This window comes from Triturus cristatus, chromosome 6 (assembly GCF_964204655.1).
Source record: "Triturus cristatus chromosome 6, aTriCri1.1, whole genome shotgun sequence".
Taxonomy (NCBI): Eukaryota; Metazoa; Chordata; class Amphibia; order Caudata; family Salamandridae; genus Triturus; species Triturus cristatus.
Window position 1 is genome coordinate 986,594,007 of NC_140589.1, and position 27,217 is coordinate 986,621,223.

The window sequence follows — 27,217 nt, forward strand, 5'->3', positions numbered from 1 at the left end:
GCAGTGCGCCAAACACGGAACCCTGAAATAGGAACCAAGTGCCATGGCCTTGAGTACATTACTACCATTGTCTGTGGCAACAAAACCAATACCAAGCCCTCTTGGCTGCAGCCATTGAAAAACCTTGCTGCGAAACTCGTGTAAAATGTTTTCCGCCGTATGAGATTTCTCCATGGCGAACATGGCTACAGTTGCATGTTTCCGAGTATCTTCAAAAATCGCAGCTGTGTCAACAGCACCTCATGCAGATGATAGCTTATCTCTAACCCCCACTAGAGAGATCCAGTGTGCAGTGATGCACATGTAATCTGTGGCTTGGCAACTGGTCCACAAGTCTGTTGTCAGGTGGATATTGTGAACAGCACTCTGCTGCAAAGCTTGTCCAACCAATTCCAGCACATCATGATGTAGTGCCGGAACAGCAATTCTTGCGAAATATGACCGGCTGGGAACCTTCCATTTAGGGCAGATGGCAGACACAAATTCAAGGAAACCCACCCCTTCCACAAATGAAAAAGGAAGAAGGTCCAGCGCTAACATTTTAGCCAGCTTCGCATTGTACAACCGTGCCGTTGGGTGGTTATGTTGGAACTGCCCCTCCAACCTAAACATGCTCTCAATGGTAGGCTGGATTACTTTACTTTGTGGTGCTGTTTTCATTAACCCACTTAGGCTCAAGACACAGATTGTCTCATTGCAGTACTCGGTCGCCTTGGTGTCTCAGCCTGACTCAGAGTATGGCTCTTACTGCGGTGCCACTCTGATGTTACTGAGGAGGATGTGGGCGATACCACTGCACTACTGGGGACAGGGCTAGAAATGCCTCCCTCTTCTTCACCTTCCACCGCAATAATATTGCTCCCTGATTCTTCCTGACCAACTTCAATGGATTGAGTTTTTCTACTTTCTTTTAAGTGAAGTAGGTGATTCTCCCACACGATAGTGTGGTGTATTCTGAGATGACTTGCTTGTCCTCCGGTACCATAGTTTGTACCAAGCTTACCACGCCGAACACCTTGACGACAAATTGAGCATATAGCAACGTTCTCCTCCTTGGTGCTAACAGAAAAAAAGTCCCAAACTGGGGAGGAGAACTTCTTGGAACTGCTGGATGTGCCACTTTCAATACCAGATGAACTGGAGGGTGTGCTTGAAATGTGACCCTGTGCACCTAGACTGTGACTTTTACTACCACTACCTACTGAGATGGTTGAGCTGGATGTAGGTCCCTGCCGGGCCTTGGAAAATATGGCAGCTGGAGGAAGTGGTGGTGTAAGCTGTGTTGGTGATATCCATGCTACATCCCGCTCAGTAGCAGCCTTTCTGGATAGGGTGAGAATGTTTATCTCTAATCCCTTTGGGGCGGGAGTAATGTGCGTGATGACTGGCTCGTCTTCATCAACATCATCCTCATCACCCCCCACTTCTAAATCTACCTCCATAACTCTAAGTTCTTCTGGGACCTTCCGTTTCAGAAGCATTGTCTTGTGGTGTATATCACTCTCAGACTGAACTGGTGGGACCCAAGTGGCATCACGATCATCAGAAGCGGGGCTTGAAGAAGAAGATGATGGACTAAGCCTCCTTTTCCTTGCTGGTGGTCTGGAAGACAATAGATCTTCTGAAACAGTGGTTTGACTTTGCTCCACTTTGTCTGCAGGAAGCTCTATTTCCTGAAATGCCCCTACGTCAGGAGCAACAACTACTATGGTGGGCTGTTGCGGCTGCTGCTGTTCTTGTTGCGGCTGCTGCTGTTCTTGTTGCGGCTGCTGCTGTTCGTGTTGCGGCTGCTGCTGTTCTTGTTGCGGCTGCACACTTATCTGCTGAGTTTGCGCCTGCGTTGAACTTGATTGTGTACTACTTTGTGGTAATGACATTTCTTCAACATCGCTGCTCGTTAGTAGACTGGCTACCTCTGCGACACTAAAGCCCTTGGGCCTATGTTGGTGTGGTTGGACCGCTGTGCTGCTCCCAGCTTGGTTACCGGACAACGCTGCTGCAGGCGTAACTTTTTGGGTGCCAAAAAAAACATTGGCCGGCACACCACCAGTCGTGGTTAATGGCACTTCCTTTTTCTGTCCTTCTTCTCACCGGCAACTTTCTTGGTACTGGACCTGGTAACTTTCTTTGGGGCCATCTTCTTCAGATGTCAGGCAGGATGCAGATGCACAACAAGTTCTGGTCACACGTGGACGTGATGCGCAGCAGGACTTCTGTCTGGCTGGCAGTACAACGGGTAGCCGGGTGATGCTGATGACACCACCACTTCTGTCTTTTGTGCACCTAAAACCAAATAAGCCAGGAGAAGAACATCAGTGAAATGTTGCATTTGTTGTTGTGATTCAGTTACTTAGTACTGTACTAGTGCAAACAAAAAATATAGTCTAGCCATTTATGACTTTTTTTTTAACAAGGGCTATGTTATAGTACTGTGTACAGTCACACACTACACTCTCAGGAAGGATAGGAAAGTTAATAATAACCACCAAAATAAAAATGTAATGGAAGTGGGGTGGACCCTATTTGCCATTACATTTTTTGAGCATCTCGGCATCCATGGAGCTGCTGCTGGCAAAGGGGGTGGATGGATGGAAGCAGTAAGCCAAATAGCCAATAGGAAAACCATGCAGGCCTATGGCAAAAGCAGGACAATAATAAATCCCAGTCCAAACACAAAATAAGGCCACCAGCCACATGGACACTCACAAAACACAAACAACCAGGGGGCCTGGGAAACACCAGGAGCGGACAAAAGGCCTATAAAAGCCAGGTAAAGGCTGCATGCTAAAGCACACTGCTCTGCCTTTTTAATGCAACAAAATGGAAATACGAACATTCACAGGCCCCAAAAAGGTCTGCAGGGTGCATGCATTGCACACCAACACACCAGACACATACAACAAAAGCATGTCTTTAAGACAACCAACATCAGAAAGGCCACCCCAAAAAAACACACTTCCCCAACTCAATCCAATGCCATCCATGCCCTAAATGATGTCTAAATTCAACAGACCACACAGAAAACACTTGATTAATAAAGTTGTGGCTACCTGCTCTGATCCTAGTGGATGAAAAAGCAGGCCTGTTGGCAGACAAGGCCAGGCAAGCTTGCAGGACTAGGCTTCAAAATGGCCACCAGCCACATGGCCAGGCCCAACAACATCAGAAAGACCACCCCAAAAAACACACTTCCCCAACTCAATCCAATGCCATCCATGCCCTAAATGATGTCTAAATTTAACAGACCACACAGAAAACACTTGATTAATAATGCTGTGGCTACCTGCTCTGATCCTAGTGGATGAAAAAGCAGGCCTGTTGGCAGACAAGGCCAGGCAAGCTTGCAGGCCTAGGCTTCCAAATGGCCACCAGCCACATGGCCAGGCCCAACAACATCAGAAAGGCCACCCCAAAAAAACACACTTCCCCAACTCAATCCAATGCCATCCGTGCCCTAAATGATGTCTAAATTCAACAGACCACACAGAAAACACTTGATTAATAAAGCTGTGGCTACCTGCTCTGATCCTAGTGGATGAAAAAGCAGGCCTGTTGGCAGACAAGGCCAGGCAAGCTTGCAGGCCTAGGCTTCAAAATGGCCACCAGCCACATGGCCAGGCCCGACAACATCAGAAAGGCCACCCCATAAAAACACACTTCCCCAACTCAATCCAATGCCATCCATGCCCTTAAATGATGCTTGAAAATGAAATACATTCAAAAAACACGAAAGGAACAGTTGCTTCATCATGCACACACACAAACCCATTAGGCCATGCCCATGACTAGCTCGGGCCTACTACTGACTAGTACTACCCACAACATTTAAAAAAAAAGGAATAATGATAGTTACCAAAAATAAATTGTAGTTACAAGAACTGCAATGCCCCCAATCAAACAGACACAACAACCACTTACTTGTGAAATATCCAAATCAAAAAATCCTCAAATCCAATTGCAATGATGCAGCAGACAAAAAGAGTGATCTTTCCAGCTCAAAATCCAAAGGCAGAATGAGCAGGAGATGGACAAAGCACTGGGAGGAGCCTGCTGGACAGGAACAGGAAGTTGGAGATTCTGTGTCACTTCCTCCCTCTCCCCACCTTTTTAAAAAAGGGCCCCTTGCAGAAAAAAGGACAGCTAAATGTCAATCTGAGGAGTTGTTTTCATCCAAAGTCATCATTTGCAGAAGGTTTCATGCTGCTAGAACTGATATTCTTCTCAAAATTGAAAATTTTACATGTTCGAGTTCTTGAGCTTCACATTACTTCCGCCGGATGTCGATGGCGTGTCGAAAATGACTTGATCGCGTTCTCTCGCTCCCTGTCGCGTTGGATATGACATGTTCGGGGTCTCTTTCTCCTTTTCGCATTCGATTAGACGTGCCCGCGTCCTCACTCTCTCGCTCGCGGTGGAGAATGACGTGTTCGAGATCTCAATCTTCTCATACTCTCGCGGTGCATGATCGCGAGATGAAAGACGTGATCGCGCGACAAATGACGTGTTCGCGCGACAAATGACGTTAATGCGGGCGCGAACTGTCGCGAGACAGCGCAAAATGGCTATCAACATCCAACATCTCGTGGAGAACGCGACTGGGTCGGGAATGCTTGTCAGCGAACGCGGGGATTCAGGTAAGGCGATCGCGCGCACGCGAGAATGTATTTTTTTACAGCGCGAGCAAGAAACAAATTATCGCTAAGCTGCGGAATGCGGAAATTTTGACATTTTTGCGCTTTCCGCGGAACACGAAAATGCCAGATTATTGCAATTTCTGCGAACGTAACGGAATTTTGGCCCAGGCCTAATGACCAGTATTTTAATGTCCCTGCTGGTACATAAATGAGAAAAATCGCCTAAAGCTGGTATTTTTCCCCTTAACAGTACATACTTTAAAAGGTAAATGTTAGAAGAAAACACTTTATAATGTGTTCTACAGATGCCCTTATGACTCCTGACTTATAATTTAAAAAAACCCAGAAGGGTCATGTTAAAAATAAATACAGACATTTCAAATAAAGTTCTATTTAAGAATCAGTTCTGGTTCTTTGCAGAATCTTAAAACGTGAACAGATGGCCAGGATGGCCATTTTTCTCGGAGAAAGGTGGCAACCCTACATGCTGCAGATGCTAGTGTTCTTTTAGCTCCATCTGATGCACCTTCAGGCCCCAAGCATCTTCAGGGACCTCCAGTCTGATTACCACCGGTGTGTCATTCCTGGTACCGCCCGTCCCCTCAGATATGCTACTGAATCTGTACCACCGTCAGTGCAGACTTCCACATTGGCTTCCTGGACCAGACTAGTTCCCGCCACCCTGACGCTGACGCCATCGCTCATGTCAGATCCCAAACGTAAATCAGACCAAGGTTATCCGATGTTGCACTAAAAATGACCAATAGTGCAATCGGTCGTCTTGCAGACTAACTCTAATTCTCTGCCTCTACCATGTTGCAGGTACCAGCAGAGTCTTAGTTATCTTTTTGTTTCTGATTTTCTCCCTGTGTCAGAGCGGGTTTTACTCCAGGACATTGATGAGGATGATGGTGAGACCCCTTATTATACTGATGATGCCTTTTACTTTGACCTTTAAAATGCCAGCAGGCTTGATACTACACCTGACAGGGCTAGAATCACCACTTGGGCCATTAACAGTGGAGAGAGCTTCATTTGTAGTTGTGGTTAGAAGGGCAGCTAAGGTACTAGGGTTACAAATCCCTTCTATTGAGACTACACTACGACAAATGTTTTGACAGACATTTTGTCAGCCAGGGCCAGCAACATCTGAGCCGGTATTTCCCTTTAATCATACCCTTACAGATACACTGATGGCTGCTTGGTTAAAACCATGGGCCATTTTTACAAGCCGCTTGCGCGGCTGGTGCGTCACTTTTTGTGACGCACCGTCGGTGCATTTAGCTGCCCCATATTTACAAGGACAGGAAAAGCCATCCTGCGTGGCTTTTCCTGTCATTGTAAATACGGCCCCATTACACGCAGCACTTTGCGTGAAAGGGGCGTTCCATGGGTGTTGCTGTGGGTGTTCTCAAGTAACACCCATGGAACCTGACACATTTCCAGATTTACAAGAAATTGTAAACCTGGAAATGTGTCTTAATGCTATGCCTCCCCAGGGGACGTGTAGGGAGGTGCAACAAAGAGAAATGGATTCATTTCTCCTTGCTATTTTCATCTTTTTCTATGCGTGCTTCACACGTAGAAATTGAAAAATGCCATTTCAGTTTGTTTATGTGCAGGAAGGGACACCTTCCTGCAAATAAGTAATCATCCCCGTGACGCAGGCATCCTTGCACCATGGTGGAAGGGTGCCTACGTCGGTGCATGCCAGCGAATTGTGCGCCAGCACATGGGAGAACAAGGGGATCCGTCAGATCCATGTAGATATGACGCATCCCTGTGCTTTAAAAGTGCTGCAGCATAGCGCAGCCAAAGGGCTTTCGGTGCAGCGCTGTGGCACTTTCTTGTAAATGAGGCCCCAATGTTCTTGTCCACCTGTGACCAGGCAGGTGGCCAGGCATCATAGACTGCTACCTGGTGACATGGATATTCCAACCAATCGTGCAACCTTGGACAGCCTTATTGTGCAGGCCTTACCAACAAAGTGAATCCTAATTCATGCTGCATGCGTAGAGCCAGATGGGGCCGTGGGGGCCCCCACTACCTTCAACTTGTGGTTTGTGGGAGGCCCTGTTGGGCACCGGGGCACTCACCTCTGGCCCCAGGTGATGTAGTCCTTGAGGCTGTAAAGGCTCAGGGAGGCAGCAGCATACCCCTTCCCCTTAATTTATTAACTAGGCCCCTGAGAAAGGGGTGCCGGGGAGGGGGGCACGCCCTTATTTTATAAAATAGGCCCCTGGGAATGAGGTCCCTGGGGCCCAAGGTGGGTGGGGGCAGCTTACCCTCTTCCCCTTATTTTATAAATAAGGTCCCCGCGGAGGGGGTCCCCCTGGGCTGTAAAGGCTCAAGGGGAGGAGCTGCACGCCCCTCTCTAATTTTTTTTTAAAAACAAAAAGGGTGTCCCGGGTGGGCACCAGGTCACCAAAATGAGCATCAGGAGCCAATCATTTATTCTTCACTGCTCCAGTTTGGAGCTCACCATACTGAACTACAAGGGTTTTTTAAATTATTTTTTTAAAGCTGGGTGGTACCCCTAGAATATGGAGGGGCACTACCAAGCAGTTATTTAAAGTTGTTGGGGAGGGGCTGCAGTAAGTGAAGTAGCCCCACAGCAACATTAAAAAACAAAACAGTAAGTCGACTGGGTCATTAAAACCATAATCCCAGGAGAGCTTAATATGTTTTTTCAAAGCACTCCTAGCTGGGGCTCTGTGCTCTTCAGCTGGAGTGCAAGGCCCTCTTGTGTTTTTTCTTTCTATGATCACATTTTGTTGGCTAAAAAATGTTAAAAGAAAAACTCAGGGACCTGTTGCTTGAATAAAAAAAAAAGTCTGAATCTCTCGTTTTACATTTTTCAGCCCACAAATTGCAGTAAGAAAAACTGTTAAAAGAACGATTTAAAATAAAGACTCACAGCATGTTTGTTTTTTAATGTATATTTATTAAACATTTTTATGTTTTTTATGGCTTACCCAAAGCCATTCTGATCTTGTTAGACTTGTCAGCGGCCTTCGATACCGTGCCCCATGACCAACTATTGGACAGGATCCAGGCTCTCAGTAGCAGAGGCTCAGTTTTAAAGTGGCTTGCCTCCTATCTGAAGGACAGGGTTCAGGAGGTTTGGATTCCTCCTTTTGCTGCTGGAATCCTGAGAATCGAGGTGGGGGTCCCTATTCAATCTACATGTCTCCTTTAGCTGTCTTAGTGGAGACATACGGAGCAAAAATTATTTCATATGCTGGTGATACTCAGCTCCTTTTCTCCTGTGACAAAGGGAAGAGTTTTGAGGGTACCAAGATTAAAATTTGCCTCTCAAAAGTGTTTGCATGGTTAGGATTGAACCATCTTAAATGCAATCCCGAAAAGTCGGAAATTACCTTTTATGGCGCCCAACCGCCAGTCGATTGGAGGCACTCGTGGCCAGAAGATATGTTGCCAACTCTGGCAGCACAACAAAAGGTAAAGAATTTAGGCGATTTGATGGAAGACCGTTTATCTATGAAAGCCCAAGTCCAATCTGTGGTGGGAACATTCTTTGGCCTCCTTAGGATGCTAAGGAAGTTCCTTCCAGTCCTGACCTTAGATTATAGGACATCTGTGGTACAGGCACTGATCACTTCAAGACTGGACTATGTGAATATACTCTACCTCGGTATTCCAGAATATCTTCTCAAGCATCTGCAGGTGGCACAAAATGCTGCAGCTAGAGCCATTCTCAGGCTTAAAGCTAGGACTCATACGTACCTCCATCTCAGAGCGCTCCATTGGCTCCCGGTAAAGAAAAGAATCAGATTTAAAGCTACGGTGCTATTCTTTAAAGTTTAGTATGGAATGGGAGCTAAGTACCTTTGTAGAAGGATCGCACACTATGTTCCCTCCAGAACTTTGAGATCTTCCTCTATGAACCTAGCCACGGTCCCTAGAATTTCCCATGTTCGGGCTGGGGGCTCCTCGTTTGGGTTCCTTGGTGCTCAAGCATGGGATGCGCTGCCCGCTTCACTGAGAGCGGTGACAGATTAGCTACTATCAGGAAAAGTCTCAAAACTCTGCTTTTTAAGCAATAATTATGAGCTTTCTGTCCTCTCTCTCTGATGTCCCTGCTTCCCTTCCTTTTCTTGCAAGTGCAGCTGGTAGGGGGGGTCTATTCCTGGGGCCTCTGATGCACCGGGACACGCTTTTGAGTAGCTGTGTGCTATAGAAATGCTTTTATTCATTCATTCATTATAATAACCACTATTTTTAAACATTGAAATGTGTGAATTACTGAAATATACACTAAAATAAAAATATTGGTGATTTTGGGAGAAAGAGGGCATTAGGCCAGCCTCCCACCGCACACAGCCATAGGCGGCAAGAGGAGAACCTGAAGGTGGAGTTGAAGAAGAAGATCAAGAATTCTATTGAATTGGAGGTTTTCACATTGCCAGCATGAGGGAAGAAGGTCAGTGCCAAACTGGTTAGCTGCAACCTTTGCAAGAAGGTAATTTACCATGGGAACATCAAATAGTACTGTTAGAAATGGGGTCTCTTGTTGGCAGAGGTTGGTACCTTTGTCCAAATAGCGACCCTTGTTTCCAGTCAGGGTAAGGAGGGTACACTTTAGATAACCCCTGCTCACCCCCTGGGTAGCTTGGCACGAGCAGACAGGCTTATCCCAAAGGCAATGTGTAAAGTATTTGTACTCAAAACACGCAGTTATACAGTGATAACACCACAAATGGACATCTCACCAATTTAGAAAAATAAAGTATCTTTATCTAAACTCAACAAGACTAAAATGACATAAATCCAACATACAGGTAATAGAATATGACTTTTAAAACAGTTATTACAAAAATAAAGGTTGTAGAAAACAAATGGCTCCAACCTGGGGCTATTGTGATGTTGTGACAGCAACAAATCCAAAGTACAGCACCAACCGTGAGGAGCGCAGCATCGGGCATGGATTCACATGGACCCCCAAACAAACAGTACCCTTGAAACAAAGTCTCTGACGAAGTCTTCAGGGTCGTGGAGGTGAGGTATTGGTGCCGAGGTCGAGGCCAGCTCCCTGGCTGTCACGGAGGATGCGAAGCGTCCTGTCCGTAAGTAGGCAGCATTTCTTGTCAAGAGCAGGGGAAGAAGATTGCATCTGCGGTGAGGTGTCGGTTCCGGTGACGATACAAAGTCGGCGAGTTCGTGGAGTCACCCTCAGCGGTTATCGGCACTGCGATAACAGTATGCAGACACAGGCGATGACCGAGTCAGTAAGAGCGCTGGCGTCAGGAAATGGAGATAACTGCAGGTGTCGCAGATTCGGTGCAGGCCGGGCGGTGCATCGTTCACTTTACGAGTGGTGCCCCGGGCCTCGGTGCAGGTCACGGCATTACAGCTGCATCGCTGACGGCATCTTAGACAGGTTTCCTTACTTCTCTTCAGTTTCTGCCAGCTCACAACAGCAGGAACAACCCTTCAGAGGCCCAAAACTGGAATAGGTGCCTCCTGGCAGGTCAGAACTCTCAGCAATGGAGTTCAGTGAAGCTGGGGGTGCAGTCTTTGTGTCCCTGAGACTTCAGAACAGGAGGCTAGCACACCCAGGCCCTGAGAGATTCTTCTTCAAGCAGGTTTACAGTAAAGTTCCAATATTTGTCCTTTCTTTGGCAGAAACAGCAACTGCAGGCCAACCACCCACAGCACATAGCAAAGGGGCAGTACTCCTCCTCACAGCACTTCAGCTCTTCTCTTTGGTCAAGGTTCCTCTTGGGTCCAGAAGGGATCTAAAGTTCTGGGGTTTAAGTTCCTCTACTTGTACCCCATTTTGTCTTTGTTCTCTTTGTGCAAGGGTCTCTGAGCCCAGTCCATACCAGTTCTGCCCTCACTGGTGCAGTATGACCACAGGGGGTGGAGATAGCATTGGCAAGAGAAACAGGCCCTATTCTGGTGCAAGGAAATCTCCCCCCACTACTCTAAATGCAGCAAAGCCCCATTCAGCCCAGCTCTGAGTCATCCAGGAAGGGCTAGGCACACCTTAACCCCCACCAGTGGCTGTCTACAGTGAATGCACATTCCCAGCCCCTGTCACTCCAAAACCAGACAGTCAATCCACAAAAAGGCAGAGGCACACAGTATGGTTAAAGAAGAACATGACTACTTTCTAAAGGTGCAAAAAAAACAATTGATAGACAGAATGTAGAACAATGTCATACATTCACCCCAGTACAGAGATCTGGGCCTAAATCCATCGTTTTTTTGTTCACCATGCCATTCCAGTTTGAACCCAGCCATATGCCAATCAGTCTTGACCCTGCGCCCAATGGGAACCGTCGAGCCCGAACTGCCAGGCCAGGTCCTCCCTGGACTGGAAACAAGCAACCATGGACCAGTTTCGGGGTTTCATCCCTCATCAGCCAGGATAGCTTGACTCCAGTGGCATGGAGAGCACGGGACCCACGTCTGGGCATACCCATCCCACTCAGGGTAACAAATGCAAAAAGAACAATTGATGGACAGAATGCAGAACAATGCCATACATTCACCCCAGTACAGAGATTTGGTCCTAAATCCATCGTTTTTTTTGCTCACCATGCCGTTCCAGGTTGAACCCAGCCATATGCAAATCAGTCCTGACCCTGCGCCCAATGGGAACAATCCAGCCCAAACTGTCAGGCCAGGTCCATCCAGGACTGGAAATAAGCATCCTAGGACCGGTTTTGGGGTTTCACCCCACATCAGCCAGGATAGCTTGTCTCTAGTGGCATGGAGAGCACAGGAATGTTTTGATTTGTTCTGCATTCTGTCCATCAATTGTGTGTCTGTTGCTTTCTCGCCCTAAGTGTGCCGGGTATGCCCAGACGTGGGTCCCGGGCTCACTGCGCCGCTGGATTCAAGCTATCCTGGCTGATGACGGGTGAAACCCCGAAACCGGTCCTAGAATGCTTGTTTCCGGTCCAGAGAGGACCTGGCTTGTCAGTTCAGACTGGACTGTTCACATGAGGTACAGGGTCAAGCCTGATTTGCATATGGCCAGGTCTAAACTGGGGTGGCATGTTGAGCAAAATAATGATGGATTTAACCCAGATCTCTTGACTGGGGGTGAATGTTTTCATTTGTTCTGCATTCCGTCCATCAGTTGTGTTTCTTTTGCTTTCTCGGCCTAAGTGTGCCTGGTACGCCCAGACGTGGGTCCCGGTCTCACTGTGCCACTGGAGTCAATCTATCCTGGCTGATGAGGGGTGAAACCCCAAAACTGCCCCTAGGATGCTTGTTTCCAGTCCAGGGAGGACCTGGCTTGGCAGTTCAGGCTAGACTGTTCCCATGAGGCACAGGATCCAGACTGATTTGCATATGGACAGGTCTAAACTGGAGTGGCATGGTGAGAAAAATAATGTTGGATTTAACCCAGATCTCTTGATTGGGAATGAAGGTTTAGATCTGTTCTGCATTCTGTCCCTCAATTGTGTGTCTTTTGCTTTCTCGCCCTAAGTGCGCTGGGTATGCCCAGACGTGGGTCCCGGGTTCACTGTGCCACTGGATTCAAGCTATCCTGGCTGATGGGGGTGAATCCCTGAAACCGGTCCTAGGATGCTTGTTTCGGGTCAGGGAGGACCTGGTTTGGCAGTTCGGGCTAGACTGTTCCCATGAGGCACAGGGTCAAGAATGATTTGCATATGGCCAGGTCTAAACTGGGGTGGCATGGTGAGCAAAATAATGTTGGATTAAACCCAGATCTCTTGACTGGGCATGAATGTTCTGATTTGTTCTGCATTCTGTCCATCAATTGTGTGTCTTTTGCTTTCTCGCCCTAAGTGCGCCAGGTATGCCCAGACGTGGGTCCCAGGTTCACTATGCCACTAGATTCAAGCTATCCTGGCTGAAGGGAGTGAATCCCAGAAACCGGTCCTAGGATGCTTGTTTCCGGTCCAGGGAGGACCTGGCTTGGCAGTTCGGGCTGGACTGTTCCCATGAGGCACAGGGTCAAGACTGATTTGCATATGACCAGGTCCAAACTGGGGTGGCATTGTGAGCAAAAGAATGAGGGAATTAACCCAGATCTCTTGACTGGGGGTGGATGTTTTGATTTGTTCTGCATTCCGTCCATCAATTGTGTGTCTTTTATTTCCTTTAAAGTGGCATTTTCAAACACATCGTTTAAATAACACCTTTACTAAAAGATGTGTTATTTAATTCTGAGTTCAGAGAGCCTAAACTTTATTTCTCTATCTTGTCCCAATGGGAAGTTATACTTGTAAGATTTTACAAAGTATCTCCCATTCTATCCTATGGAACAAATAGCCTTTCAATAGTGAAAGATGAAATTGGTAGTATTTCACTATCAGGACATGTCACACACACACCAGTACATATCCTACCTTCACATACACTACACCCTGCCAATGGGGGTACCTTGGGCCTACCATAGGAGTGCCTTACATGTAAGAAAAGAGAAGGTTAGGGTCTGGCAAGTGGGTGCATTTGCCAGATCGATATGGCAGTTTAAAACTGAGCGCAGACATTGTAGCGACAGGTCTGAGATACTTTTTCAGGGCTACTCGTGGGTGGCACAATCAGTGCTGCAGGCCCACTAGTAGCATTTGATTTACAGGCCCTGGCACACTCAAGGCACTTTACTAGGGACTTACCAGTAAATCAAATATACCAATCAGGGAGAACCAATTGTAATAACAATTTACACAGGGAGCACTTGCGCTTTGATACTGATTAGCAGTGCAAAGTGCCCAAAGCATCTAAGCCAGCAAAAACAAAATCCAGCACAGCATCAAAAATAAAGGAGGTGGAGGCAAAAAGTCAGGAAAAACCACGCCAAGGATGCATATTCTAACAAGTACTCATTTGGTATGACAGGAATGAGGAAACCCCTGCAGGCATGCAGGCAATCCATTCATCCAGTTTGGCGCAGGCTGAAAGAAGGCATCAGAAGGAGTTGCAACAGGCTAAAGCAGGAACATTGGCAGGCATCTTTGCCTACTGAAAAACTTCAAATCCTTCCGTGTCATCAGGATCTTCACCACTAACCGCCGCATCTGTTTTTCCAGCACTACCTTTGACTTCGTCAACTCCACCACCCGGAGCATCTATCCCTGCATCAATACCTGCTCTTGGTACCATAGTGCAAGTAAATCTCTTGAGACAGAGTGGACACATTGTAGCGCAATATGGTAACACTGCTACATACTGTCTCCTGTGCATACCATGATTGCTGAGAGAGAGTGTATGCTGATCTCACCATACACTGGGAACTTGTCATAGCTCACCAGTATATTTGCCTTAGCTTTTTCCCCCTTTGTTGTCCTCCTGTTTATAGTAAAGAGGTTTTTAGTTGGTTGGTGATGTTGAAAGCTCCAGAAAAAACAGATTAAAACAAAGAAAATAACATATTTTCAGAACTAACCAAATATCTCAATAGTACCAATATTTACCAGATTGTAATTAATATAGTGATAAAATGTAAGTGTAAGGTAAGTTACATATGTGCCTTGTGGTGACTTCATACTAGATGGTAAGTTTATAATTAACTACTACAGTGATATATGATTGTATTTAGAGTGGAGTACACTGTTGTAGAGTAGAGTGGCATAGAATGGAATGGAATTTTATAGAGTGGAGTGTTGTAAAGTAGTGTATCTTAAAGAAGAGTGTTGTAGAGTGGAGTGGAGTGTCATAGAGTGGTGTGTCGTAGAGTGTCTCAGAATGGAGGGGTGTGAAGTAGAGTGGCATTCCGTGGAGTGACGGGTCATAGAGTGGAGTGGCATGGAGTTTTGTAGATGCAAGAATTAAATCATTGTCTTGAATTTAATCTGTTTATCGACTCGTTTAAGGCTCATCTTATTTGTATTATGGACACCTGGGCAGATATCGATTCAAGCCCACGAATCCTTGCAGCTATTCCTCATGGTGTCTCGATCCTAAGAGCTGACCACATCGGGAAACAAGGCGGCGGCCTAGCAATAATTTACCGCTTCAACATTACAGTCTGGTGTTGTCTATTAACTACCTCTATCTGCAACCCAATGTATTTTTCTTTGAAATATCTAAAACACAACCCGTAAAAAGGATTCTTATCTATCGGTCCCTTGGGCCAAGGGCTAATTTTGCCCCAGAAGTAAGTAGTCTCTTGGAAACCGATGCCTTGTATAGCATTTTTTTGTTTCAAATCTGTTTATTGAAAATGTAACACACAAGGGAAACATATGTAGCCCCACCAAAACGTCATAAAAAGAACATCATCACTCAATTTGGATGGCAGAGCATTTCAAATAAAACAGGAATAAAGAAGGTAATACCTTCACACCCTGCCCACAGTGTCAAAAAAGAGAGAGGAAGAAATAGTGTGAAGCAACAATATACCACTGATCCCGATTATATAACTTCTCTCAGAGTGATCTTCCTCTATCACGCAGGCTGTTGTCACGCAGTAAGGGAGAGGGAGGAGCGGGTGAGAGAGGGGGAGGAAAGCCTGCCATGCGAGGGATGCTAGAAAGGATAGCAGCTGTACGCGTGCACGACATCGCGAACGCAAGCTGGAGGCCTGAAAAGCCACTAGTTTGCACTTCCAAAACCCGCTTACTAAAACTCTCGCCAGAGCAGCGCTAAAGCGCTGGCTCAGGCGAGACCTAAAAAGTGCTTAAAAGTAAATACATGCGCCAAGTGAGCGAGGTTGCAAACGTACCGCGGTATGATTGAAAACCATACGTGAAGGATGATCTGCTGCTTAACTGAGGCAAAAATCTCGATGTCAAAGGTGAGAAAACCAAGTGAAAAATACATTATAGACATGGTGGTTAAACTTAAACATGCCCTGTTCTATAAACGGAAACTTATCCGGCGGAGCCAAAGTTACCTGAAGTGCGTACGGCTGTACCGCAGTTCTCTGAATGTGAACGCGATTCGAAGCTCAGGGCAATCGCATTATATATGTAAATAACGGTAAACAGTGACGAGGGATTCTCTTGCGGTGTTCTTAATGTGCATAGACAGTGAAGAAATACCGTTACCTCAGTGAGAGGTCGCCATCTTAAACTGTGCAAGACCAAAATAAGTGGTGGTGAAAAGTGACAAAGAGTATTGCGGCAATGTACTTTGAAAAATCGTGATGTCTGTCACTCAAACTGAGACATACTCATGAGCTGAATGAATTCAAAAAATGCTGAGCGCGTGTGAATTAAACATACGAGTTGCCATGGTGTGTGATCGCACACACTTATGATTAATTTGCTATATTAAACAGAACAATGTCTAACGGAAATGGATGAACTGAAATAAAACGTTACAAAACTATTAAACATGATCAAATGAATTACAAAAAGCAGCTGTATTCGATCCGGTCATTCAGACCGTGAGGCACCAACTGGTTCATTTTTTTAATCCAGTTGGTTTCACGTTGTAGTAGAAAGTTTCGATTGTCTCTCCCTTCCTTAATGTCAACAATTTCACACACTAAGAATCGTAATTGACTTACATTGTGATTGAAGTTGGTAAAATGCGTTGCCACAACAGATTTTGGATTCCTGTTTCTAATGTTGATTTTATGTTACAAGATTATCACTTAGTCTGACACTTTTTTATATATATATGTTACCCCTTTGGCAGAGCTCATCAGATCTTTTGATTTTTAGCTTGCATCATATGCTAACGAGACACAAATTGTTGTTCCTCTCAACCCAGATGACTTGGGTTGTGACAAAAGATTTAATTAATGTATGCAAGTGGTCAGTATATGGCTGGCCAGAAATTCCCTTAAAGTTAACTCAGCTGGGCTCTCCTCCCATTAGGACAACAAGGAATCTCGGAGTCATTTTTAATGATACATTAACTTTTCCGAATCAAGCTAATGCAGTCACGTCAGTGGCGTTCTATACACTTAGGCTGTTTAAAAAAATGTCACCCTTTATTCCGGCCCAGTTGAAGAAACTAGCTGCCACTGCTTTAGTGATGGTAAAGATTGACTATTGCAATGGATTATACCTTAATGCCCATCAATCAGACATAAATAAGCTGCAGGTACTGCAAAATGCAGCTGCCAGGCTTTTGTTCACAATTCCCAAATTTCAGTATATCTCTAGGTTTGTGAAAGACCTGCACTGGCTCTCAGTTAGCAGGAGGATTGTTTTTAAAGCACTTTGCATCACATTCAAAGCACTGCATGACCAAGGACCAGCTTTTCTAATAAAGTTTGGTGATATTGTCCAGATTCCAGAGCATGTCCTGGGGAGGCAGGGGCTTTGTGCTGGGAGCTTCGAAGGCTTGGAATGTGCTTCCTTTATACATTAAAACCATGCCAGAAGAGGTAAGCCTGGGAAATGGGTGAAAGTGTGGGGCCCCTGGAACACCTACCATGGCGGAATTTGTACCCCGCCGCTGACGCCTGATCTGGCACTGGCCCCGTCTCCTTAGTCTGCTTGTCGCCTTGGTTCTGGGCTTTGAGTCCACTTTGTCTCCTATCCCCCCCCGCTATTCCTGTGGATCGGTAGGGTCCTCCCCAGGGGAGCTCATACTGTTGCTTTGACTTTTGGCTGCCTTGTGGATTTGTTTGTCGTTTCTTATATAAAAATGGAACCGCCATGTGGGGGGTCCGGACGGTGTGGCCGCTAACGCTTCTTTCAGCTCCTGTGACCTCTCTCACGCTACAGCGACTGTTTACTGACTGTATTCTATGCTCATACTGTTTACTAGCGGCCGGCCCGAAGGTTGTAGGCCCATCTTTGTATATCGTTTGAATTCTGTAATAAAGGTTTCAAAAAAAGAAAAAAACCATGCCAGATCTATTGCCTTGGTTTACACTCCCAAAGTAAGTGGAAAAAGTCAGCTCCCACTAAACCACATCAATCACAGCTGTCTTTTGGACGCACATGGTATTTGTGCAGTCAGGCAGGAATATAATAAAGTAGGTGTAGAAATTTAAAATGGATAATATGTAGTCGACTGCTGGCTATAATCTGCCCTGTTTGCTGGCAACAGTAGAGCCATTGTTTATCGGTAAGTAGTATTTCCAGCTCTGCATCCCACCCCCCTCTGAACCCTTCTGACAATTCGGCCTGTTTCAGCTGTGCATTGTGGTACAACCTCGAAACAACATGTTTAGAACCTGTAGTCTGTAGCAGTGTATGAAGATTATTTAATGTGGGGGGTTCCTGGGGGAAATTGGGGGTGATATCCCTAACGCTATGTCGCACTCTGATATACAAGTTTATCTCTAATGGAGTGTGAACTCTCCCATTAAGAAAGGTGTCTCGATCTACAAAAGTTTCTACCTCATATAGATCCCCGATGTGGATTTGCCTAATTTGATAAGCATCCTACGGCAAACGTTTTCATGTGTCACAGGGAGCAGTGGATTGTAGGGTAGTGGAAGGAGTGAGGAGTACAGAAGTGGTTTATTTAATCTCTTGGCTAATGCTTGCTAAGCCGTAGAGGTACATGATTCTGTGGAGGCCAGCTCATTTATTTGATGTGATCGTTCTCCCAAAAAGGTATTGGTTGGAACTGGGCCCATTTATCCCTGCTCAATAGCTAAATGAGGCATAAAAGGTGGAAGATGAAACTAATAGACCGCAAAGTGGGCCTGGGCACATAAAAAGTACAAATCCACCCCTGGAAAAGAGCTGTTAAGTATGTTCCATTGCAATCTAGGCTGTTCCCCGCCCCACGCCAGCCTAATGAGCTACGTTTGTAGAGTTTTAAAAAAATGTCACCCTAGTGTGTAGGGGAGGTTAAGAAAGAGATACAGGAGTTTTGGTAATATGACTATTTTCATTACGGTGATGCAGACTGCCTATGAAAGAGGCTTAGATATGTAGTGTGTGATGGAGTCTGTTAGTGTGTTTAATGTCCTGCCATTATTGACTTGGATTAGCTCGTCCCTGTCTCTGGAGACATATATGCCCAAATATTTGAGCTGTTTTGCACCACGCTAAGGGGTAATACAGGACATATCTTTGAGTAGTGGGAGTGAGGGGGAAGATCTGCGATTTCTCACAATTAATATGAATGCCCAATCATTCTCCATAGCTAATAAGCTCTCGCAATATTGGATTAAGGCTGGATTGGGGTTCACAAGCATAAAGTGTTATGCCATCTGCGAAGAGCGACACTAATAGGTGTCTAGTAGGATATCGGATTGCATAGTTCCGGTAATGTTGCAGGAGCTTAGCCGCAAGTGGCTCTATGGCTAACGCAACTAAAAGGGGCGTTAGTGGACAGGAAACAACAAGAAATCCGTGGGTCTGCAAGCATCAAACTAATTGTCCCAAACCACAAAATCAGATGCTAATAGCAACTAAAAAAGTCCTCATAAAGAGGACGGAGTCCCATCACCCACCGTGGTGGCATGCTTCATCATCTGGGGCCTCCTGTTAACCACAACCTGGTGTGGTTAACGAGCTACAACTCCTGAGAGAACTAAGGAAGGAGGAGCTCACAGATGTTTTAAGGGTCTGAATAACCTATTGAGGCTAAATATAACAGAGACTGAAGCTGCCCTAAGTGTGGTGAACTGACGTGAAGTGTGCAGAGTGAGTGCAAAAAATAGTTAAAATTGGCTATCCAGCGAAAAATATGTTTATTCAGTATCGTTGGATGTCAAGAACTAAAACAAAAGTGGTCAACATGTTTCTGCCATTATAAATCACAGAATTGTGAACAAGGCTTTCATCAGGACCATGTGCTACTCCTGCAACATAAAGCAATGCCAAATGAGTACAAAATGCAGCTACATCAAATCAAAACGATACCTCCGGCAGATGCAACCACTCAGTTAAAGGAAAGTGGGGCTGCAGGGGTTCTTAATGCAGTACCTGTAAGGAATACAAGAAAGACATGCAACAAACAAAAATCAATGTAGCACGGGGATAAGGGTTAGGGAGAATTAGTGAATTTCAACGGTGGGTATCAGAAGGTATACCACTGGTCAGCTTACCCGTCAAAGATCGGGACTGTGCATCAGCGCTCCTGGTGACAACTCAGGGCGTGAAGCAGCGCTCTGTAAGAAAATAAAGGACAACCTGGTATAGAACAAGGTATCAACGCTGGTAAAAGGATCTTTGGAACCAGTCTTTACTGCAGCGCGTGTGTGTCACAGAACCTATCACAAACATTTTCTTACTCGAGTGCGAAGACATGTAGAGGAGCCAACTCGAAAACTGCAGGTTGCTGGGCACATGGGGATACATCAGCAAGGTATGTACATACTGCTAGTTGGAATGTTGAAGACACCCTGGTGCGTAAAAAATGTGACTTCAGGCACTGAATCAGGAACCAAATCACACGAGGGCGGGCATTAGGGCCCTGCGTTTAGAGATCTAGAGTACAGCGGAAACTGGGAGCTATGCAAGCTCAACTAATCTCGCGCTAAAAGTTATTTGTAGAACAATTCTACCCCTTGTAGAATAGATATAAAGCAACTGTCAGAGTGATGTGACATACACATCAATCTCACGGAGAGAATTACAACTAAGCGTGTATTCATATTGAAGCCAGATCACGAAAACATTTAATAACCAGCTCAAAAGAGAGTAAATCAAGTAGAGGATGCCCCTCAAACGGAGTAACAGTGAGCAACACTCTATTGAAACAGAAGTACGTCCAGAACTATCCGGAGGGGACGCAATGCCAGGTCAAAGAAAATATAATGACTCGCTGAGCTTCGAGGTATTAAGTGAAAGGCTAAGTACCATGCAGCCTACCTCTCCGTCGCTACCCCAGGTGGTCTTCCTGGTTGTCCCTGGCGGTGCTGTCACCACTTCTGACTCCGCTAGATGAAGCCGAGAATACCCCGGAAGTGATCTGGGAGGGCGGGACTGAAACCGCCGAACTAAGGCGAATGACTCGCGAGACTCTGCCCATAAACCAAGCCTCATGGGAGATGTAGTCAAGGCATTAATGTATGATGTCAGACACCGTAATAGTACATACTCTGCTGCAATTGCAAATACTCACGATTGCAGTCTCTAGTTAGATGACTGGGATGAGAATCTGGTTAGGTCTGCAGTGCGTTTTGAAATGAAGTAATATTATAAATCAGCCTGGGTCTGATAAAGGTGAAGCTGGTCTGTTCTCTGACACATCTCTAACTGCTGTGGGAAATTCCCGATTGATGTGGCGCAGGAAATCGTGAACTTGTTGTGGGCTGGTAAAGATGTGCTGTTTCCCTTGATGACTGATGCAGAGACTTGCTGGATATAACATGGCGTAGTCTATACCGGCATGTTTTAATTTACGTTTAAAGGGCAAGATTTTTTTCCGAGCCTCTTGTACCGCCATGTTGAAACCTGGATAGATGGCTATTGCATTTCCTTTAGAAATGAGCGAGCTTGGACTGGCCGCACGTCGGTGAGGCTCCCACCTTCCACGGCCTAAGCCCGCCGAATTATCTGACAAACACATCCAAATTTACTCCAGAGGAAGAGCGGAGTAACAGCGCTAACCTCTGTAGTAGCGCGGGGTGCGAATTAAAGCCCCGAAGTGTGCGATAACAGCAGTGGTAAGCCGGGTGCCGACTGGGCCTGAGAAGCCCCGAGCTCAAGTTTGGCACAGGCTGGCGGTGACTTCCACGAGGGACATCGCGGTGCCTCTCTTGCTTTTCACAGGCTAAGCATCAGGCGGGACCTGTTAGGACGTCATCTCTCTCCCCCCTTCTTGGTGTGAACTACAGGAGAGTGAGGTCGCTGGAGCACCCTGCGCTTGAACTGGTGGGGCGAGAAAACAATAACGTGGTGTAGCCGCTACGGGTGCAAAACAAGGGGGCCGGTTGGCAGCCCCTTTGCCTGTGCAGGACGCCTTCCCCTCAGTGGGGTGAGAGTGAGACAACGCAAGGACTTTTGCAGGTACTCGAGTGGATGTGGCACGGGCGTTAGGCCCCGGGCTCGTGTATGGCTGGAGTCAGCTGTGTCTCGTAGCGGCAAGGATGTGCCCAGTCCTGGGGGCACTGCGGTTCCACATCTGACCGCAACCAAGATCTATTGAGTGTGGCCCGAGTGGAATCGGGCTGGGATCTGCCTCCACTCCTGGAGGTGGGAGGTGGTGAGGGTAATGAGGAGTCATCGCACCTGGAAAAATACGGCGTGAGCAGAGACAACCCGGGATATGCACCGGCGGACTGTCCAGTCCTGATTTATGACCCTACCAACGGCATATAAATAAGTGTGACAGCGGCAGGCTGGGCGGAGAGGGACTGAGTGGGGGCCCCCTGACTGGTGAACGAGTCTGACACAGACATGAACTACATAGGCTGAAGAAATGGCCTGATCTGACACATAGCAGCAGGGCACAAACTGGGAACATAAGGCCACACTGGCCAATTAATGAGAGTGCGCAAACGACAATCCAGGCGCCAGTAGGTTCATGAGGAGCTCAACACGGCGTTATTACTGGATGCCCTGAACCAGATTTCTAACTGTTCGCATGGGTAGTGCACAGGTGATTGAGGCACTAAAAGTAATGTTTTGGAACAACTGACCAGCCAGCTGGAGAGTGTGGGGAACCAACAGCCAAGTGACCCACCTAACGAACACTGTAGCGCGGAAGCCTCGATCAGCGATGTCTGGGACCAAGGTACAGAAGATGACTCACCAAACTAAGCTGGATAAATATGCAACGCATAAGCAGGGAGAGGTAGACACAGCAAGGGGAAGAGAATTGCGGGGGTGAGCACTTCGCTGGAACAAAGAATGGATACCATTACGGTTGAGATGACATTACTAAGAGCCGACCTTCAGAAAACAAGTAAAAAAGTAAAATCCATTGAAGTGGTGAATACTGAGTTAAATGATGACACCAAACAATGCGACAGGAGATTAAAGAATCACAAGTTGCTCAGAAGTGTACGGAAGCCCAGTTGGACGACTATGAAGGCAGATCACGCGGCAACAATGTTAGAATCATTGGGGTTCCCGAGAAAGTGGAGGGGCAGGCTGTGGATCTATTTGTAGAGGACTTAATACTGAATCACCTTTGGCCAAAAACCCTCTGAAAGTACTTTACGGTTGAAAGGGCGCACTGAGTACCCGGGGGAAGACCCAAGCCGAGGGCTCCCCCGCGTCCAATTCTAGCGAGAATTCTGAATTTCAGAGACCGTGATATTATATTACAAGCAGCTAGAATGACCCCTCCCCTTAAATTTGAAAATAGCGAGCCATCCCTCTTTCCTGACTTCACCATAGCGGTGCAGAGACAGAGGAGAACCTTTTTGCTTTTACTCAATGCTGTTTCCAGCCAAGCTGAGAGTAGAGGCGGACAATAAAATGTGGTTCTTTGATAGTCCAGAGGCGGCGCAAGAGTGGCTGGAGGCCGGCAAAAGAACATAAACCAAGATGAGGGGGGATCCCTCCTCTTGAATGGAACTGGCTCTTGGGACTTGACCGGGACTGTGAGCGCCCATTTCTTCAATGGTCGCATAGGAACGTAATCGTTGGCTCACGACAACACTATACACGCTATGTGACTTACACTGAATGTAACTACGTTGTAATGAACAGACAGGGGGTATATTGTGGTGGGCGGGAGGGTGGTAGTGGGGAGGATACTGCCACCCCCAGAGTTACTAGTTAGTTTAGAAATCAGGGCTACGGGCACTCTGCACTATTGGGGTATGGGCAGTTTTTGGCCCAGAGTGCAGGGAGGCAGGGAGGGGGGAAGTTGGGGATTTAGGGTTCAGTTAGTTCATTTGAGATATCAGCAGGTACACTACAAAGCAGGACTTAAGAGAGATGGTGCACATGTGATACATGCATGCAACAGTGGCATATCAGTGCGTAATGAGACACGAGCTTGCAAGCGTCAACGAGCAGGATCCGGGAGGGGTGAGGGAGAGAGGGAGGAGAAGGGTAGCAAAGGACTCCATGGGTGAACAGAAACTTAAACTTCTTTCCTGGAATGTAAATGGCCTGGGCGATAAACTAACGAGGGGAATAGTCTTACAATATATTAAATGACACGCCCCAGACGTGGTCTTGCTTCAGGACACACAATTGGTAGTAAACAAATGTAAAGCGTTGGACTGGTCTGGTTACCGACTTGTCGTACATTCTGGGTTTACCTTGGGTTCACGGGGGGTGGGCATAATGATGCGTAAATCCTTTCTGATGTCCATGGATCGTACCTGGACGGATGAGTTGGGCAGATAAGCGGCTGTATCAGGAAGATGGAAGGGCGGGGTACTGACCCTGGTATCTATCTATGTCCCCCTGGGTTTACAAGCCACTGCATTTCACGGTTTAGGAAGTGCAATGTTATGTTATGTTATGTTATGCACTTTTGTATTGCGCACAGCTGCCCCAGCTAAGGGGCGTCCTGGCGCATGGCAGGCAATGTGCAACAGATAGCAGAGACACAACACAGATAAAAGATCTATTTAAAAAAGAAACGTTTTCAGAGCTTTGCGAAAGGCCAAGAGGTCAGTCAGTAGCCGCAAGTCCACTGGGAGGGAATTCCAGAGTTCAGCCGCCCTCACCCGAAAAGAGCGACCACCAGCCCGACACAACCTGTATCGGGGGACCACCGCGAGCGCTTGGCTTCCCGATCTCAAAGCGCGGGAAGGAACATACCACGACAGGAGGTCAGCAAGAATTGGCGGACCTACTCCCCTCAAGATCTTAAACGCCAAGCACAACACCTTGAACTGGATGCGTGATTTAATGGGGAGCCAATGCAAGGATCTCGAGACACCTGAGACAGAGCTCCTTCGGGGTAAGCCTACAATGGCTCTAGCCGCGGCATTCTGCACTCGTTGAAGGCGGGTAGTCTCCGCCACATTGGTCCCTACCAAAAGCGAGCTGGCATAGTCCAGGCGAGATAATACCGTGGCCTGGACTATCAGCTGCCTGGTACCACGGTCAAAGAACTTAAGAATGGGCCTCAGCGACCGCAAGATGCCAAAACAGCCGGCCGCGATTTTCTTCGAGTGGCCCTCGTAACTGAGAGCGGGATCCATCCACACTCCCAGATTCCTAAGTTCAGTGACCGGGAGAGGGACCGGCCCCAGTTCAATGGGCCACCACTTGTCCCCCCACAGTTCCGCCTTCCTGCCAACGATCATGATCTCGGTTTTCTTCGCGTTGAGCTGGAGACAGTTGTTCTTCATCCAGCTTGCCACCGCCCTAAGTCCACTCTGAAACCTGGGGGCATCCCGATCCGCATCCCCGCTGATAGTCACCGCTAGCTGAGTATCGTCAGCATACGAGACCATAGTCATGTCCCATTGCTTGACGATCTCAGCCAGCGGTCTCACATACAGATTGAAAAGCGTGGGACTCAGCGAGGAGCCTTGCGGGACCCCCTGTCTCAGAGGAAGGAATTGGGACTGGTACGGTGGCAACGCAACGCTAAAGAAACGATCGTTCAGGAAAGAGCGAAACCACTGGAGGGCAGAGCCACCCAGCCCGACCTCCTCCAGGCGAAGCAACAGGATAGGATGGGACACGGTGTCGAACGCGGCGCTCAGATCTAATAAAACGAGCGCCGCTGTCTGCCCCGCATCCATCACTGTGCGTAGGTGTTCAGCCATGGAGAGAAGGGCAGACTCCGTGCTGTGACCAGCACGGAAGCCATTTTGGGTGGGATCCAAGATGTTAAACTGGATGAGGTGGGCCGAGAGAACTTTGTTGACATGGGCCTCCATTACTTTGGTAGGCCAGGGAAGCAAAGAGATAGGCCGATAGTTTTCAGGCTTGTCTGGGTCCAGTGAGGGCTTCTTTAGGATGGGGGAAACCATCGCCCGCTTCCAGCTACGGGGGACCGTGCCCGACTCCAACGAGATGTTGATCAGGGAGTGTACCACGGTCCGACCCACGAACGACTCATCTCTAAAGAGAGCCGAACTGAGAGGGTCGGCGGGGGACCCAGATTTCACCTGCTTTGCCAAGATGTGAAACCCTTCTAATGTCAACAGGGGAAGCGAGTGCAGGGCTGTGTCTCCACAGATGGAAATCGGAGACTCAACTGGGGGTCCTGTGGATGGAAAGGTCATATAGATGTTTTGGACCTTTTCCTGAAAGAACACCGCAAGAGCCTCACAATGAGCAGTAGAGCCCGTCGTCGGAGCATCGGGGCGCTTAGCTAGAAGATCCTTCATCAATTTGAAAATAGTTTTCGAGGGGTTAGAGCTGTTGCCGACTTCGGCAGTATAATACAATGCCCGAGCACGGCACACAGCCCGATGGTATACTTTGACGGAGGCGAGATAGATAGCTTTTTTCCCCGAATCGTACGCCTTCCGCCAAGCCCTCTCTGCGCGCCTGCAACTGCCCTTGAGCGCACGTAGGGCGCCATCGTACCATGGGCTAGATTCTCTGGCACTGGTCTTACAGGCGGTGAGTGGAATGAGCGCATCTAGCGCTTTGGAGATCCACGCGCAGAACCCATCGTAACCTGAATCAACAGTTACAAACGGATCTAATGGCTCTGCAGCGAGGACACGGTGCAGATCTTCCAGCCGTAATTTGCCCCAATGCCGCCTTACGATCAGCTTAGCAGGAGGGATGTTAGGGTTTCCAAATGGCAAACTGATGATTGGAGGGATCTCAATTCTGTGGTACGATACAGGCGTGACCGCTATCCCCCGAGAGACCTAGGACCAGCCCATTTGGTTCTGTCCACCTTTTTGGATGTGACAGGGCTGGCTGATGTATGGCGAAACTGCCATCCCAGGGACTCCCAGTTTACTTTCCACTCCGGAGCACGTAATAGTCTTTCCCGGATTGATTACATCCTCATGCCGGCAGATCAGGGGGGGCAGATAACAGAAATCAGGCACATGGCAAGGGGCATATCCGACCACTCTCCAATATGGGTACATTTGGGTAGGAGTAATGACCAAGTGGGTAGAGTGGCGGCTATAAACCTGTGGCATTTACGCAACCCCAATATAAGTCACAATATCACTTTGTCAATTGAGCATTATTTCCAGGAGAATGAGGGATTGGTGGACTCCGCCCGTACACTTTGGGAAGCATTTAAGACCGTGGTGCGTGGGCAAGCAATCTCGCAAATAGCTGGGGCAAAAAAGGAGAGAACTGCTGCCATATTACAGCTGGAAGGAGAGATACTGGTACTAGAGGGGGAATTGTTGATATCCGGGATTCTGGGGGTTGTGCACATACTAAGTCTCAAGAAGGAAGAATACAAAAGTGTGGTGACGAACAGGGCTAAAGAATTACAGAGGGACAAACTCGGTAGGATATATGAGCTGGGGGACAGAGCGATCAAATTGCTTGCGTGGCTAGACCGACGTGAACAGGCCAACCGCCTGGTCACGGACATCACTACTGAAGATGGGGAGACAATCACTGATGAGCAACTAGTTGCAGACGAATTCGCAAAATACTATACTCAGATATATAAATCTCAGTCGGTTTATCCAATAGAAGAGTCGAGAGTCTTATTAAAGGATATTCAACTGCCAGTATTGTCGGAAGTAGACCGGGGCTTCATCGACAGTAAGCTAATGAACAACGAAATAGCACAAGCTATTAGAGATTTGCAGTCCGGAAAAAGCTATGGGCCCCAATGGTCTTCCCATAGAACTCAATAAACTAAAACCCAACAAAATAGCCCCCTATCTCAAGGCTATGTACGAGGAAAGCTTGGAAGCC